The sequence below is a fragment of the Corvus cornix genome, chromosome 5 (assembly GCF_000738735.6).
Source record: "Corvus cornix cornix isolate S_Up_H32 chromosome 5, ASM73873v5, whole genome shotgun sequence".
NCBI lineage: Eukaryota > Metazoa > Chordata > Aves > Passeriformes > Corvidae > Corvus > Corvus cornix.
Genome location: NC_046335.1, coordinates 13,623,237 through 13,640,480, shown reverse-complemented (window position 1 = coordinate 13,640,480; position 17,244 = coordinate 13,623,237). Strand labels below are relative to the sequence as shown.

The following is a 17,244-nucleotide window of genomic DNA, read 5'->3' as shown; positions in this document are numbered from 1 at the left end:
ACTTCTTATTATAAATGGGGTAGAAAATGGATTTTTAGCTCTGGCTGGCCAAAGAGCCAACATTTGTATCTACTTCATTTGTTTAAATATATTTCAAGCCAGATTGAAATCCATATTGCCTGACATTAATTGAGTACTGAAGCATCAGTGTACTCAAGTTTCACAAACCACTGATGAGTGAGTTTCTACAGGCTTGATTTAAAAATATACTGCCCCTTTTATATGAAAATTATATTCCATTTATAGTGTAATTCTTAAGGCCCAACATTAAATGGTATAAATCTTAATAAGATGAATGTAAATATGACATTTGTGCTGTTGAGTTGACATCTTGTTTGCTAAGAAAATTATATTCTGTACTTGGTATTTATTAACATCTTCTGTATGATATTGTAGGCAAACAGTTTTTCTTTTGAAAAGCAAAATGGAGATAAGAGCGGGGTGGGCTGTGAGATGGACTGTTCCTGAAGGTCACTTACAGGGTTTTGCTTAGGCACCTCATCCTGGACAGGATATTCCGTTCCTGGGCATCTTTTGACAACCAGTCCTATCAGGTTGCCCAGTAATTTATTGGCTTTGTGGCACTGACAAATAGTCAATAATTTTGATGGTAGCCTATAGGAAGTAAGGTTTGAGCTCATGTTTCCAGAGGTGAAAGTGTAGGGCAATTTAACCCATTTTTCACACTTGTAATTCTCAGAGAAGCAGACATTATTTGAACTAGATTCTGAATTCTGAATTTCACAAAGAAGGTGCAAGGCTATGATTTTTCCTTCAAGTTTCATCAAATTTTTCTGCATCAGATGAATGAATGAATAAGTTACTAACTAACTAAATAAAGATGCCCTCATCAAGCAGCTTTTACAGGGTGAACCAAGTGTCCTATGGCCTTCATCAAGCTGCACTCTCTCTGAGGTAGCGAATGACTGCTTTTAAGTGAACGCATTATGAAGTGCCATCTGCAATGTGCCGTCCTCCTGGATATTTTTATCAGGACTAACATAGCTGTCAGGATGTCATGGAATGAATGTTGGATAATTTGTACACTTGATTTTTTGGGGTTTTTTCATACAGCTCTTCCATACTATTATTATAATGATAAAGGCAGCTTTCTGCTTGAAGTGCATTTGCTGCATTCTCAATGCACTTACTGAAGTTTTTCACTTTAAAATCTTAAATGTTACAAATTTTATTTAATAATACAAACATTGTGAAGGAACATAGTATGCATTGAATAATCAAGGCTTCTGTGAGGAGTGTGCTGAGTGCAGATTTTTGATGTAAGTTCTGTCATTTGTCTCCTTCATTTATTTCCATCGCCGGGGTCTTCAGAACCAGAAGCGACTTGTCCTTATTTGCTAAAACCAGAGAACATAGTAGATCTTTAGTTCACATTCCAGGAAGATCCATATTTTTTATTTGAGTACTCCTTATTTCGATTCACCATCTGCAAGACATGGGAAATCTTAGCTATCTCACAGAGAAGTTAATGGAAATTCACTGAGCTGGCTGCAGGCATTCAGATAAGAGGCGGGCGAGCACAAAAGCACCAGGTAAATTTGTAAACCATGACCAGCAACTTTTGCTTTTTTGTCACCTCTTCTTTTCATGCTGAGCTGTGCACTCCGGTCCTCTCCCATGGACTAGCTTGGCAATTATTCTATATTTTGTTGTGTTAAGTCACCTCTTTAAGCTAGGCAAAACCACTTTTCTTCTCACGATTTGCCCCTTGTTGATTCATCAATTTAGTTGGCTTAGTGGGACATCCTTCTTTTGATAATGGTGAGGTATAACTTCACCAAAATTTTCACTGGAATTACCTTAGAGTCATTTCAGTTTTCTGTGTCCCAAGGCATTTTTTCACGACCATCTGAGACAATGTTTAAGATTATCATGGTCAGGGAGTAGAGCTTAACTCTCCTGTACCCTAACTCCTAGTTTGGCTCAGAACTGCACTTATGTTCCTTACCTTGGGATGGGTTTGGCTCAGGACTTGAGTGTTTGAGTTAATTTAACTCACTCAAATACAGAAACTAGGCCAGAAATAAAAACAGCAACAACAACAAAAAAGTAGGTATTTCTCTGCTGAGTTGTAATTGACTCATCCTGATAACAGAGCCATTGCCTCATGAGAGGGGGCAAGTCTGCCTTTCAACAGGAGTGAGCTGATAGGCACAGTTTTATGTTGTCATCATGGGCTAGACTAACAGCTTACTGTGGTTGACACTTGGAGGTCCTCTCTGCTTTTCACCTCATTTGATTATATGGAAAGTAGATCTAATAAGGAAAGCATCAGAAAAATAATAACTTTAGCAGAAAGAGGGAAATTATGGAATCATAGAATGGTTGGGGTTGGAAAGGTCCTTGAAGATCACCTAGTTCCAACTCCCTTGCCATGGGCAAGGATATTTTCCACTATATCAGGTTGTTCAAAGCCCCATCCAACTTGGCCTTCAACACTTCAAGGGATGAGGTGTCCACAACTTCTGTGGGCAACATCTTTCAGTACCTTGCCACTGTCACAGTAAAGAATTTCTTCCTAACATCTCATCTAAACCTGCCCTCTTTCAGTTCCTGATATCTAATCTAAACCTGCCCTCATTCCTCTCCAGCTTTCTTGTAGGCCCCCTCTAAGTACTGTGAGGCTGCTATAATGGCTCCCTGGAGTCTTCCCAACTGAACAATCCCAACTTTCTCAGCCATTATTTCTAGGAGAGGCGCTCCAGCCCCCTGAGCTTCTTCATGTTGCTCCTCTGGACTCACTCCAACAGGTTCACCTCCTTCTTATGTTGGGGCTGCAGAGATGGACACAGTACTGCAGGTAGGGCCTCAAAAGAGGAGTAGAGGGGGAGAATCACCTGCCTTGACCTGCTGGTCTTGTTTATGTTGCTGCAGCCCAGGATCCAGTTGGCTTTCTGGGCTCCAAGCACACATTGCTGGGTCATGTCCAACCTCTCATCCACCAGCACCCGCAAGTCCTTCTCCTCAGGGCTGCTCTCAATTCACTGCTGCCCAGCCTGTATTTGTCCTTGGGATTACCCTGACCCAGGTTCAAGACTTTGCACTTGGCCTTGTTGACCTTCATGAGGTTTGCACAGGCCCAGCTCTCAAGCCTGTCCAGGTCCCTCTGGATGGAATTTCTTCTCTCCATTGTATCAATGGCACCACACCTTGGTGTCTTTGGCAAACTTGCTGAGGGTGCATTTGATCCCACTGTCCATGTCACCAACGAAGATGTTAAACGGCATATCTCCTTACCAGGTTGATGAATTAAATCAGCAAGCTGCAAACATATAGAAAAATGTTAGATGACTACTAGTAGAAGAAGCAGCAAAAGAGAAACAGGGCAGTGGAGGAGTGTTTATGTTTTTGGGCTGTTGTTCGGTTGGGCATTTTTTGAGCAGCACTCGAAGAACAGTTTAGGAGCCAGAGCAAAATGACTTCCCTTCTCATCAAGAGGCACTTTCCAACCATCAGTGATGAGTAACATTCCATTCTGTATGGTCAGCCTAGGTCTTTCGCTCTCTACAACAAATTATACCTCTCTATGCTCAGCTGGACCTTATTTATGGAGGAGGACCTCAAATTAGCCTTATCATTTGTTATAGCTTTAGGATGATGAATCAGAACCTGGAAGCTATTGGCTGGAAGGAATTATTTAGTGGAATGAATTTCAGAGTTAATCTATTCATAGAAATGTAACAGATCACAGCCCAGAACTAATGTCATTTCTGCTCCCCCTCACCCCCTCCAATATCTGCTTCCTGTAGTATACTTCTTTAAACTTATACTTTTGCAACAAGAACTAAATTTAGATATTTAAGGAAATCAAAGTTTTGAATCCTCATGTTCTTCTAGCAGCTGGTGTTTTTGACATTGGCTCACACAAAAAACCTGTTGCTCTGAACTGGTATCTCCAGAGACTTAATACAGTGCCTAGGCCACTATGCCTGTCTCTCCCTTGACAGAGTACTTGGTAGCTGTTTTTCTTTTGCTAAAGGCTTTCTCTCTGGAAACAAATTGCAATCTCACAGAATAATTTTCACTGATTTTTTTTTGTTTTGTTTGGTTTGGTTTTTATTCAAACTTTCAGTTTTTAAAATTTTACTTTGATTTTTGAAAGCTCAGGAGAAGTTGTTCAGCTGCAGGTAGAGAGAAATCTCAGCTCCCAGTGAATGATGGGGTTGTGGATGAAGAATGGACACACTCTTTGCTTTCGCGTCTTTGTTTTGTTCTTTGTGGTTTTTTCCCCTCTCCCATAACTTTGCAAACACTGCTCTGTTCTGCTTTTTGCAGGAAACCAGATTTTTCCTCTCATTGATATGGTTTTCCAATTGAAATAGAGAATCAGTCAGCAAGGAAGGCATCCTAGGATCATTCTAGGAGCATGCTAGGAGCCTAAATCTCAGAAATTCAGGTAAGCAACAAAGGAAAGCTTTTAATTTCCTCTACTAGACATGTGCAAATATATATCTGGTGCTGAGCTATTTACTTTGAGCCTGTGCAGACGTTATGTTTTTTATCTCTACTTGCTTCAGTAAATTCAGAGGATCAGAAGTTAAATACACTTCTTTGTGGCTACGTCATCAGGCCTTTTTGAAACTGAAGTTGGAGAAAGCCTACTAGAAAGCTCAGAAAATATATTTTTGAGCATGTAAAAATAATAACAGCTTGCATAAATTTCCTTACTTAAAAGCTACTTTTTCCTTGGGAATCTGACTTTGTAACATAGTTGTCTATGTATTTTTGTTGTTAATTAATTGGTCTTTTTTAAGATTTGGCTTGTCACAGGTGTTTCAGAAAGTAGAATTTACTTCCTGAGAAAGGAAGTATTTCAGCTCTGTCTTTTCACACTGCTTCTGAAATCAGTGAATTTATCACCTTCTTTTTCAAATCCACCCTCCCAGTCTCTCAGAGCTGTGACACAATTCCTGCAGTGGCTCAAACTTCATAGGAACTCATGGTTATTCTTTAAACCTGCAGCTATTTTGAACTCTGAGATACAATCAAGGTTAATTTCAGTATCCTAATGCCTTGAAACTGATACCCATGGATACAGAAATCGGTTCTCCTGGTCACAACAGAGCACAAAGTCAACTATTAGTGTCACATACAAGCTGGTCTTTGCATATGGACAGAACTGCATTAGGGGAAAATTAAATGCTATTAGTTTAGACCAGGGACTTTGCAAAGCAGATAGCCTTTAGAGCTATTGTGGTTTTAAAACGTCAGGTTAATTGAGATCTGCTGTATATTTAATAGGGGGGCCTTTGGGATATGACTACAAGGACTCTTTGTTGTTCAGCAGTACATTAGGCAGAAACTGCACTTCTGAAATGGTCATAAAAATCCCAGGAGGCATAATCATTAATGGGACACTAAGCTCCAATTAAGGGCATGGCCCCAAAGACCAAGGTGAAAAACATGGTCCTCAGCATCCGTCTCAGAGGACCTCTATTCCAGCTGCTTGATTTCAGCTGCAGAAACATAATTGCAAATAACAAAATATTTGGTCTGAAAAAACCCCCATACTCCTTGTTGTCTGGAATGTAAATAGGAAAAAAAAAAGAGAAAAACCAAAGGGTCTTTTAAATTAAATTCTCCAAATTCCCTAAAACAGAACTAGAACTGCGTATCACAGCTAACAGTTCTGATCCCTTTTATTTTCATAGGATTTCAAAACAGTTGTGGTTCAGCCCTCTAAACTTAATCTCACACATTTTTAATATTAAATTTAGCACCTCCACAAGTTTATACTGAGAAACTGCAAAGGATTTTCCTCTGTGCCCCTGTTTAAGTTTTGTTTCTTTTTTTTGTTGTTTGTTTGTTTTTAATTCTCTAAGTTCCATGAGACAGAGCTACCCAGTTTAGTCAGTGTGCTGCTTATTTTATAAATGCATTACTGGGTCTTATGGCCTTCTTCTGGTCAAAGACTGTGATTCTGCATCAGAATCTGCATCGTATAGACATGGATTTTCTGGAATGTCACAAATATACATTTTCAGAAAACACTGGGTCCTTAGAGTCCAGCTGAAAATAACTGGCATCTTTTGGAAATTTTCACTTTGATTACTTCAATTATCTTGGCAATTAAATTAGTAAATAAATAATGAGCGTCTCCATGTGAATATCTTCCACTGTTTTATTCTGCTTATAATACAAACTTTTCACTGCAAGCGCCCAGAGATAACCTAGTTGTTTTCCATCTACATGGACCATCTGAGTGGGATGTTAATTAATATGACACTATGGAATTCAGTTTAGTGAAGTGCCACAAAAAAGGAAATTAATTTCAATCATTGACAAACTTGTCAATTTAGTTGTATTGATTTTTTGATACCTCTACAGCACATGGCAAAGTTCATACATTGTAAAATACATCATTATTATTGGCTCACTCTACTGGATGTAAGTGGACTGTTATTTTTTTTTCAATAAATTGGCATTCTTTAAGTGTAAAAAAATGGAAAATTATGTAAGTGGCTTTTATTACTATTTTTAATATAATATCACTATCTTTAAGAGTGAACTCTCAAACAGAGAGTTATTTCCCAATGCCTAAATGATACTTGGTTTCAGAGCAACCTGAAAACAACAGTTTCCTGGCTTGGCAAAGCTTAGCAGAAGAAAAGGTGATGAAGCTGGCCATTAGCAGCTGTTTGCCATGAGCTTCCTGGTGGGAGCTGGTATCTTCAGAGGCTCTGGGTCCTCCTGAGGCTGGAGTGACTGTGGGCCCCTGGGATGGAAGATGCTGCTGAAGTAGCGAGTGTGGATCCCTCTCCAGCTGTCTTTCACAGGGCTGTGGTGTCAAAGCCCTCTCTTAAAGAGTGAAGATCACTTGCAGAATGTGCAGCCTCTACAGTGTTTTAGAAGTCAGTGTCCAACACTGTATTTTGCTTTTGTCAGACTTCTGTGATGGAAAATCAAAAAAGGAATTGTTGTTCTTCTGACTCCAACTCTAGTGAAAATAAGTTGAAGGTGTTGTGATTAAGTTTCTGATTTTGGTCTGTCTCTTCAGAGCATATATAACAGCAGAAAGCCTACATTTGGCTTGTGCTTGTAAGTTTCCTGTTTTTTAAATGCAATACTCTCATATTCCCACCTGAGGTCATTAGCCACAAGGTAGGTTAAAAAAAAGTTTGAAGGATGGATGTAGCTGCATACAAACCCAGGCAATCTGCACTCATATTTATGCTGATGCTTCTGAAATTCATCATGTTACTCTGTTAAAACCCAGGTCTACAGAATGTAATGCTTGTCTAAATTTTCAAATAGAATTTGTATACTGAGGAATGCCTGTAATAGAGGAGAGAAAGCATGTATTTCTGATGGAACGCAATTGCTTTGCATTTCAGCCTATGAGACAGATAGTAATATCTGAGGTTTGGTTTTGTTTTGGTGGGTGATTTTTTTTCTTCCTTAGTGTCTCTAAACATTGTTTCAAAGTCAGTAAAATACACATGAACTTCTGAGACAGCAATAATATGCAGGGGAGGAAGGGGAAATAATTAAAAAAGCTAAATCCTAAACACTTGAGGCTGAAAAGACTTTTTACAGCATTAAGTGTATAGTAATGGAACCAGTCTTCCCTATAGGAGAATGCATTTAGTTATTGCCAATAACTATTTGGTGAATTTTAGTCCTTCAGGCAATTGCAATCTTTCTCCACACAACACAATGATTCAAAAAAATCAAAATACACATTTCTGTGGAATTCAATTTCAGAACCTTCTCATTTGGTCAAAATTTAAATATGTTGACATTTGGCATGGAAATATTAGAGTTTTTCCATTGATAAACTAGATAGTTTTAGCAAAAAATATCAGCAAAGAAATAAACTCTGACAGAATCCCTAAATTAAAATCTGCTTATCTGAGTTGAAATTATTTAGATCAGTTTTCACAGTAGTAAGTCTTAAGCATGAGAGTGGAGTTTCCTTTTTCCCCCCAAACACCTATTGACTTCAAGGCTGGAATTTCCAAGCTGCTCTGTGTGATCAGCCAATGTCCAGTCCACCAACTCAGGATGGGGTTGAGCATTTAGTTGCTCGTTTAAGTCCTGTTTTGACAATTCCTTCAATAAAGACAGAAACTGAGGCAGAAATAGGCAGTGATTCATTCCATCTCCTTGCACATAATGAAAGTAGCATATTATCCATTTTCAGTCTTGGACTTATAGTATTTTCCCAAGATAATGTGCAATGCTATATTTTGTCCTTAATAAGGGAGAATATTTGCTATCTCATTCCTCAGTAGGGGTGTTCAGACCTAGCTGTGACAGGAGCAGCAGCAACTTCTTTAGTTGGCACAGTTAAATTTGACAGAGATCGTGAATCAGAGCCCTGGGGTGACGTAATTTTCCAAGAGGGAAGGACTGCTGGGTGAACACTTCTTTGCCACTGCGTGAATCACTGCTTTTGTGTTAATACAATTAGGTGCCTACAATTAGTCAGTCCAAGGACATAATCTATCTATTGACCCAGATAGCAGATTGGGCTGCAGGTTGTCAGATGTTACTTCATTACAAGGCTCTAATTATCTCCCTTAGTTTTCCCTTCAGGACAATACAGGTAGGGATACCTCTCAAGAATGTTGGGAGGAGTTTGCAAGGAGCCTTGAAGACAAAATGCTGGGCGAGAACATGGGCCTGGACTGCTGGTGCCTTTGAGTGCCTGATTCCCACTGAAACGACTGCTGAGCATGTGCATGTCTCTGGGGCTCTCAACATTGGTATTAGTCACCAGCTAAGGATGGAAAAAAAGGAGAATTGATTCAGCCTGCTCCCGTGGGTCTCTTATATCAGACCTTCAGGTATGATGCAGCTTTCTGGAGCAGCTGAAAGACACAAATGCTTTGTTCCTTTTACTCACGAACAGCGGAGGGAGGAGGAGGAGGAGAGGACAGCCAGTTGAGTTCTCTTCTGTGGTTGCTGATGTGAGACCAGGGCAGAGTTTGGCCTGGGGGATTTAGACGCTACTTTTAAAATCTGCCCAGCAATTTCATTAGCTAGTTCTGGGGCCATTGTGCTGCAGTGGATTCAAGCCTGAGAAGGCAGCCTGGCAAGCTTTCCAGCTGAAGTCCTCACTGCTGCTTTAGGGACTCATGCAGAGCCAGGGTGAAGTTTGTTGTCAGGATCAGGGCCAAGACATTATCAAAAAAAAAAACCAGGAAAAAAGAGTGCGTAAGGGTACAATCAGCTGTTCATGACTGAGATGTATTTCACGATGTGAAGCTGCACTCAGTACTAAGGCATATTTAAAGTGAATGCCAGGTACTGCATTTGGCCTTCCAGCTATTAAACATCACCACAAAACAGTCAGCAGAGCAATGTCATCTAGATCACTTTGACACAATTGCAATCCATGATTAACAGGCAATGAAGGACTTCCTAAAAGCACATGTTTGACACCCTGCTTTGTCATGGGTTTTTGTACTGTTGCAGGGATTAAAAAAAATTAAATTAACTTTGTGCCAGTGCATATTATATTTGGACAAGGGACTAGATGAAATGATTAGAATAATAGCCTTAGAAAAGATCACATTTCCCTACTGTGCCAATGTATTTGACTGCATACAGCAACCCTTTTAGGCCACTGTTCACAGTGAATTGTAACAACTTCCTGCAAAGATCTAAGTTCTGCATCTTTTGAATGGCAAATTATTAGAACTAGGTCAGGTCTAAGAAGAAATAACCATCTTTATTAACCAGAAATAACCAGCTTCATTAATATGAACTTCCCTTTTAGGGTAGTTCACATGAATAAAGCTCTGCTAGTAAAATACAAATTCACCTGATCCTAATTACCATTCTTCAACAAAGAAGGGATGCACCCTATATATGCTAAACACTACAAGTAAACTGCCACCTGGCTTAAGGGAATCTCTTGGGGATTCTCTGTGAGGTTCATCATGAGTTCTCTACTTTTAAATCAACTGAGCAATGGAAAGTAGAAAATCTTGAACAAAAGAACATTTACCAGTATTTACATATCAGTTTTCCTAGAAGAGTATTTGGAGAGTAAGGAGTGTCATTATGAGATTAAAAAAAACTGAGGCAGACAGTAATATACAAAATGTGTAGCTACATTTGCTAACAAACATCCTTCTTGTTTAACTCAAGTATACCTGTATCTCTCCAATATTTTTTGTAATCTTAATACTAATATTTGCTGTATTTCAGGTCAGAGCTGCTTCATAGGGCAGCTGCTTCATATGTAACATTCACATCAGACCATGGAGGCCTATGGTCATCTCATCTTTATTCCCTTCTTTATCACCTCCTTTACCCAGCAAATCTTTTCCTTATCTTCCTTTTCATTTGAGCTCCCTGTATGTGCACATCTTTGTTGTGGCTTTTGTGTCATTTTACTTCTGCTGTACAATGTTTCTGAGTGCCTTGATTTGTTAAAACAGAATGAGATTTTCAAAGGAAGACAAGAAGAATTATAAATTTAGTTGCAGTTTTGTAGGATTAGACTTTCCTTAGACTTCTTTGAAAATTTAGCCCATATAAGAACTAAATTGACGTGATCAGTATGTTCTCTTGTAACTCAGAGGACCGGGACAGGCCACCTATCACAGGCTGACTCCCAGTTAGAACAATATTTGCTGGAACTATTGATCACTGTTAATTACCTATGTGGTGCATTAGGAGCTCACAGCAGCTTCCCTTAGAAAGTTAAGGTAAAACACAGGGTGCATAAGGTAAAACATGGGGTGCTTTCGGAAGGCAGTATCATGTCATATTCTCAGAGTGATCAAGCTAACCACTTCTATTAAGGCTGCCCATTTCTCCAAGCTCTATGCTCAGAGTATTTCATCAAAACATCTGTACAGATGATCTTGGAGATATTTTCCAACCTTAATGATGCTATGATTTTTTTTTTAAAGAAATCAATTTGCACTAAGTATCAACTGAAACCGGCAGAATGGTTAGAAAATACTGTTATGTTTGAATAGAATTTCCAGCCAAGGAGAATTTTGAGATTGTACTTGGGTCCAGTAAATGCACACACACTCACAGGCACACACAACAAAAAAGATTTTTGTTTCAAAATAATCTTCATTACATGAGGATTATCATAATTGTCATTTCAATTGACTGATTTTAGTCTTTAAAAGAGGGTATAATAGCATTCACTGTCTGAGACTGAATTACTGTCATTATGTTAAAGGTGCGCTTTATCACTTAGCTTTTCTCCATTATAAATGCTCACAGACACACTCCACTTTCTACTGCTACAAAATCTTCAAAACGTAATATGACAAAGTTTTGTATCCAGACACTTTGTTACTAAAACTTCAGAACAAAGGGTTACCAAAAGCAATCTGCCATTGCTAATACAACCGCAGTACCAAAAGATAGAGAGGATATTTTAGCAATAGCAAGTTTCTGAATTCCTGCAGAAGAATGCAAACTGTTCATTAAGATAAAAAGGTATTTTGTGTATCTTTTGCCAGGAGGGAAGATGCAGAGTTGCTCTTCTGCTCAGAGCAAACTTATTAAGGTAAAAACAGATCAAGCAAATATCAGCCCAATTGAGAGAAATAGCCATGCCATACTATCCCAGACTTGTCAAACTTTTCCCGGTGATGTATAGATGAAAATCCAGACATTGCCATCATATTAACCTGCCAGTGTATAACTGACATTTATCATTTCTGCAATCTCTTTTGATCTGGTATCTTAAGATTCTTCATATGTAGAAGTTTTCAACACATTGCCCTGTCATCTTAATACATGTGGGACATCTTTTACTTCTGCAGGCACAGAAGAACCAAGTCTGGATATGTCACTACGGCACAACACTTGGGCAGAGCTCTGTTGAAGTAAATGTCACTATGCCTGGAGTAAGAGGCTATAGAGAGGCATGAAGGTATTAACATCAGATCTAGAGAGATCAAGGGGAAGAATTTGCCTGAGGAGCAAAGCTTTTTCTTTAGGGGAAGAAGGTAGCCTCAATTCTGAGATACTCAAAAAGGGACAGTTTAAAGAATTTTCAGAGGCAGTGGTCAGCATAAGACTGGCTAATTATACAGTGCTACTTGAACAATTAAAATACTTTTAAAAGCTTGGGCTAAGTGCCAGAGCACTAAAGAATCTTGCAAATTTGCTTGTAAGTGGGAGCACTTCAACTGTTCCTCTGACCTGCCCTGGACTCTACAACTTGGTGCTCTGCTTTATTCAGGCACCCGAGCTTTGGGAACTACATGCCTGTCTCTTGAAAATCAGAATAATGGGGGAGGTTTGAAACTTGTCACCTTAATCACTTCTGAACATTTCAGCCTACATTCTCCCACCCCTTTATGGGATTTTTTCCTGTTGTAATGTTTTCTTCCTCTTTCAAAGTGATTATTAACAGATTTTTCTAAAATGCCCAGAGCAGCATACTTAGGTCAGAAAACAGAAGCTAGCGTGTTTTTGTCTGCCAGCTTCCTCTCTTACTTATCTTATAACATTTCCCTTATGTATCCCTGGGTCATGCACAGGTCTGGTTCCAACATTACTTTGTGAGGCAATGAGTAGGTTCCTGCCTGGAAACAGATTTACAGTACAAATGTTTGAGAGATAGATATTCCCTTATTTAATTTTTTTTTTAATCAAAAGACCTTATATAGAAAGAAAACCGTGGGCACTTAGAAATATCTATGTCATAAGAAGAGTTTGTGGCATGTTCCTCTAGTCATTTTTTAAATGTTCAATAATGGGACTATAAAATACAAAAAAAAAAAAAAAAAAGAAGAAAAAAAAAAAGAATACCCTAACTGTATTTAAGACACTTAGAGAAATAATATAATAATATTGGAGTGGACTGAGGTGTTATGTGCAAAAAAAGTTTTTTTCTTTAAATTACATGAACGAAATGAACAAACACAACAAAGAAAGCTATCCTTACTTTGTCAAGGTTTTTTACTGTGTGTCACATTTAGCTCAGCTAACCTTGTGGCTAAACGAACATTGCATGGTTAGGGGTTTGAATGCAGTCAGAGAAGTGTTCAGGTGCTGGCACACTGAACCATGCTTTGTTGTCTGAACCTGAAAAATTGGGCTGGAAACCTTGCAATAGGCTTTTCCCAGTGAGAGATGCTGCCTATAGACTTTTTTCACAATCTTTTCAGGTTGTGTGGTTTTTTTTTTTTTTGGTTTTTTTTGGGTTTTTTTTTTTGGTTTTTGTTTTTTTGGTTTTTTTTTTTTTTTTTTTTTTTTTGAGGGTTTGTGATTGCAATTTTTTTAATTGAGAGTGAGGGGATGCATTCCAGGAAATCAGCTATGGGACAGGCAGGTATGGGCAAAACTCAGCTTAGATAAGACTTGTGAGAGAGACTTCAGAAAGATACTAGAATCAAATGTAGTTACAGGATTTCCAGAGGAAATTGTGCTTTTATCTAAATCATCTACCAAACTACCAATTTTCTGACAATAAATGAAGCTTTCTTTCTAAAGGAACAGCCAAGCATTCTTGATTCTGTTTTTCAGAAGTTGCTTATTTCTATAGTACTGGAATTGACCCTCAAATTTTCTGTATTTAACCAGGGAAAAATCACTTAATCTTCAATGACTAATGAGCTGGGACTTTTACTCTAAATGTAGATCTCAGTCTAGTAGGAAAAGTAAGGGAATGCAAAAGCACATCTGGTAATTGGAAAGATGAAAAAAGTAATAATAAAGTGCTCATTTTGAGGCAACAATGATGAAGATAATGGATGATAGCCAAGCAGGCCATATGCACTTGGCTAACAGAATTAATCATGGACGATGCAATGCAAAGCAAGAAAGACAAGTACAATAAAACACTTAAAGACAAGAATGGATATTAATTTTAGGAGCAGTATAAAACAATATGATAATAGAGATAGCCAAGTTAGTCCTGTGATTGTACAATCCAAACAGGACACAAATTAAAGCTATAAATAATATTTAATCTGCTATACCAATATATGTTAAGACGAAATAATGACTAAAAATGATTACAATTAATCAGATGAGGAGTTCTGTTTCTAGTATATTCAGAAGGGCTAAGGCAATGCCGAAATTGTCAGATATGAAGTTGTGTCTAGAAATGAAAAAGGAATATTACAAGTTTCTAACACAGTTTAGCAAAGGCAATATCTGAAAATGAAAGCTAGTGCTTAGATTTCTATAAGTAAGGGAAGACTTATTATTAGAGCCTTGTGATTAGCAGTGTAAAATTCTCATAAAGCAATTTTGTAAATATCCCATCTTGAAGCCATTTTGCAGCATCATCTGCCACTAAGCCTCCAGCTATGGCACCTAAGGGATCATGTTTTCTGTCACTTGCTGTTATATTTTTCTGTTACATTTCTATATAGTTGTATTTTAAATTGTCCAAACAGTTTGTGTACTACAAGACCTCACCCAAGTACAGGTGCTGCCGGTTTAGGAATTTTAGGAGACAGTTCAAGGCTTTCTGCTGGGCCAGAAAAGACCGTAATGAGAGGTGGCTGAACACCCTCTCCTCCCGCTGAATAACAGTATCCTTTGGCCTTTACTGAGAAGAAACAATAGTCTTACTGATACTAATAAAAAGTACAACAAAATAACCGGTACTGTCTGTGGGTAACACTAAAACAAGGGACTTCTCTATGGCTTTCCGAATTGCATGGCAAGATTTCTTACATCTTTAATACAAGCTGAAAAAACCCCTTATGGTCACAAATTAGTAATTATTAATTTGAACAAAATCAGGTATGATTATGACTGTGTTCTAAGCAGTCAAGTGAGTTTAAAAAGGAGAATGAGCACCTGAATGCAGGAACAAAGAATAGAATAGAATAGAATAGAATAGAAGTGAAATCATTTAGATTGGACCCTTCACCAGCTCCAGTGCCCTTCTCTGGACATGTTCCAGAACCTTAATTTCTTTCTTGTCCTGTCCTGAGGGGCCCAGAACTGAACACAGGATTGAGGTGTGGCCTCACCAGTGCTGAGTACAGGGGGAAAATCACTGCCCTGGTTCTGCTGGCCACACTATTGCTGATCCAGACCAGGATGCCATTGGCCTTCTTGGCTGCCTGGGTACAGCTGGCTCATGTTCAGCCACTGTTGACGAGCAGTCCCAGGTCCTTTTCTGCTGGGCAGTTTTCCAGCCACTCTGCCCCCAGCCTGTAGAGCTGCAGTGGTTGTTGTTGACCCATGAGCAGGATGTGGCACTTGGCCTCGTTGAAAGTCATACCATTGGCTTTGGCCCATTGATCCATCCTGACCAGATTGCTCTGCAGAGCCTTCCTACCCTCCAGCAGAACAACATTCCTGCCCAACTTGGTCTCATCTGCAAACTGACTCAGGGTGCCCTTAATCTCCTTGTCCAGATCATCGATAAAGATATTAATCAGGACTGAGCCCTTGGGAACACCAGTAGTGACCAAGTGGATGTAGCACCCATCACTACCACTCTCTGGGCCTGGTGATCAGTCAGCTTTTTACCTAGCAAAGGGTATGCCATCCAAGTCATGAGAAGCTGGTTCCTCCAGGACAGTGGTGTGGGAAATGGTGTCAAAGGCTTTACTAAAATCTGGGTAGAAAATACCTGCAGATTTTCCCTCATCCACTAAGCAGATCACCTTGTCATAGAAGAACACTGGGTTGGTCAAGAAGAAACTGTCTTTCCTAAACCCATACTGGCTGGCCTGATCCTCTGGTTGTCCTGTATGTGCTGTGTGATGGCACCAAAGATGATCTGCTCCTGGTACCAAGGTCAGATTGATAGGCTCGTAGTTCCCTGGATCCTCCTTTTGGGCTTTTTTGTAGATGGGTGTCACATTTGCCAATTTTCAGTCACCTTGGACCTCCCCAGTTGACCAGGACTGCTGGTAAATGATGGAAAGTGGCTCAGCAAGGACTTCCACCAGCTCTGTCGGTAGCCTTAGGTGGATCCCATCTGGCCTCATGGACTTGCATGTGTCTGAGTGGTGTAGCAAGTCACTGACCAGTTTTCCTCTAATTTAGGTGCTTCATTCTGCTCCCCATCCCTGTCTTCCAGCTCAGGGAGCCTGGTACCCTCATAACTGGTCTTACTGTTAAAGACTGAGGCGAAGAAGTCATTAAGTACCTGAGCCTTTCCCTCATCTTCACATTTCCTCCCACATCCAATAAAGGATGGCGATTCTTCTTAGCCCTCCTTTTGTTGCTGAGGTATTTATAGAAACATTTTTAATTGTCTTTTATGGCAGTAGCCAGACTAGGTTCTAGCTGCGCTTTAGTTCTTCTAATTTTCACTCTGCATAACTTCACAATATCCCTGTAGTCCTCCTGAGTGGCCTGCCCCTTCCAAAGGACATAAACTCTCCTGTTTTTCCTGAGCTCCAGCCATATCTCTCTGTTCATTCAGGCTGGTTTTCTTCCCTGCCAGCTGGTCTTTTGGCACATGGGGATGGCCTGATCCTGTGCCTTTAGTATTTCCTTCTTGAAGAATGTACAGCCCTCCTTGATTCTTTGCCTGTCAGGACTGACTCCTAAGGGACTCCTAATTCTCCCTCAACAAGTCTCCCAAACAGATCAAAGTCTGCCCTCTGGAAGTCCAAGGCAGCAGTTCTGCTGACCCCCTTCCTTGCTTCTCCAAGAATGAAAAACTATTTTAGTTTTGCGATCGTTAGGTACTTCAACCACCCCATCACCCACCAGCCCTTCTCTGTTCACAATCAGCAGGTCCAGCCAGGAGCCTTCCCTAGCTGGCAAAGAAAGCACAAGAAACCTGGAACTTGGGAGTAATTAATGATTTGAATAAAAATAATAGCAAAAAAAGAAATAACCTCAAACAATGAAAGGTGAGGTTGACAGTCAAGTTACACCAGTGCATTTGCATGACAGCCTAACACTATTTCAGATGTAAATAAAAGGATGGAACACAAATGCTTCTAGAATTATTGTTTCTGTCTCTACAGAATAATTACAGAATAATTCTGTACTAAATACAATGGTGGAACTCGACAGTACAAAAGATATTTCTTGGGGCTTTTTCTTTGTTTCTGGGGCTTTGTCTAATCATATTGTGCATGCATTTCTCTAAGACCTAAAATTTTTGACATCATAAGTTTTGCAAACATGAAGATCCAGGCTAAACACAAGTGAGTTCTTACTTCTAACCTAAAGAATCATAATCTGAATTTTGTATTATATGGTAGCACCTTTTTTTAAGATCAGGTTTATGTTAGAGGTATGCGTGTTCATGTTTATGCAGGTTTGTGTTTATTCAACTGGTCAAATTGCTTTTTACATCTCTGACTA

The 17,244-nt window shown here is 39.3% G+C and overlaps 1 long non-coding RNA gene across 1 annotated transcript in view; it reads left to right on the top strand.

Moving 5' to 3' along the window:
• Positions 1 to 17,244, top strand: part of LOC104686387 — a 155,133-nt gene that overhangs the window by 16,236 nt on the left and 121,653 nt on the right. The window contains exon 2 of the long non-coding RNA XR_005602091.1: positions 4,297 to 4,417. This is a non-coding gene — a long non-coding RNA (uncharacterized LOC104686387). The remainder of the gene's footprint in view (positions 1 to 4,296; positions 4,418 to 17,244) is intronic.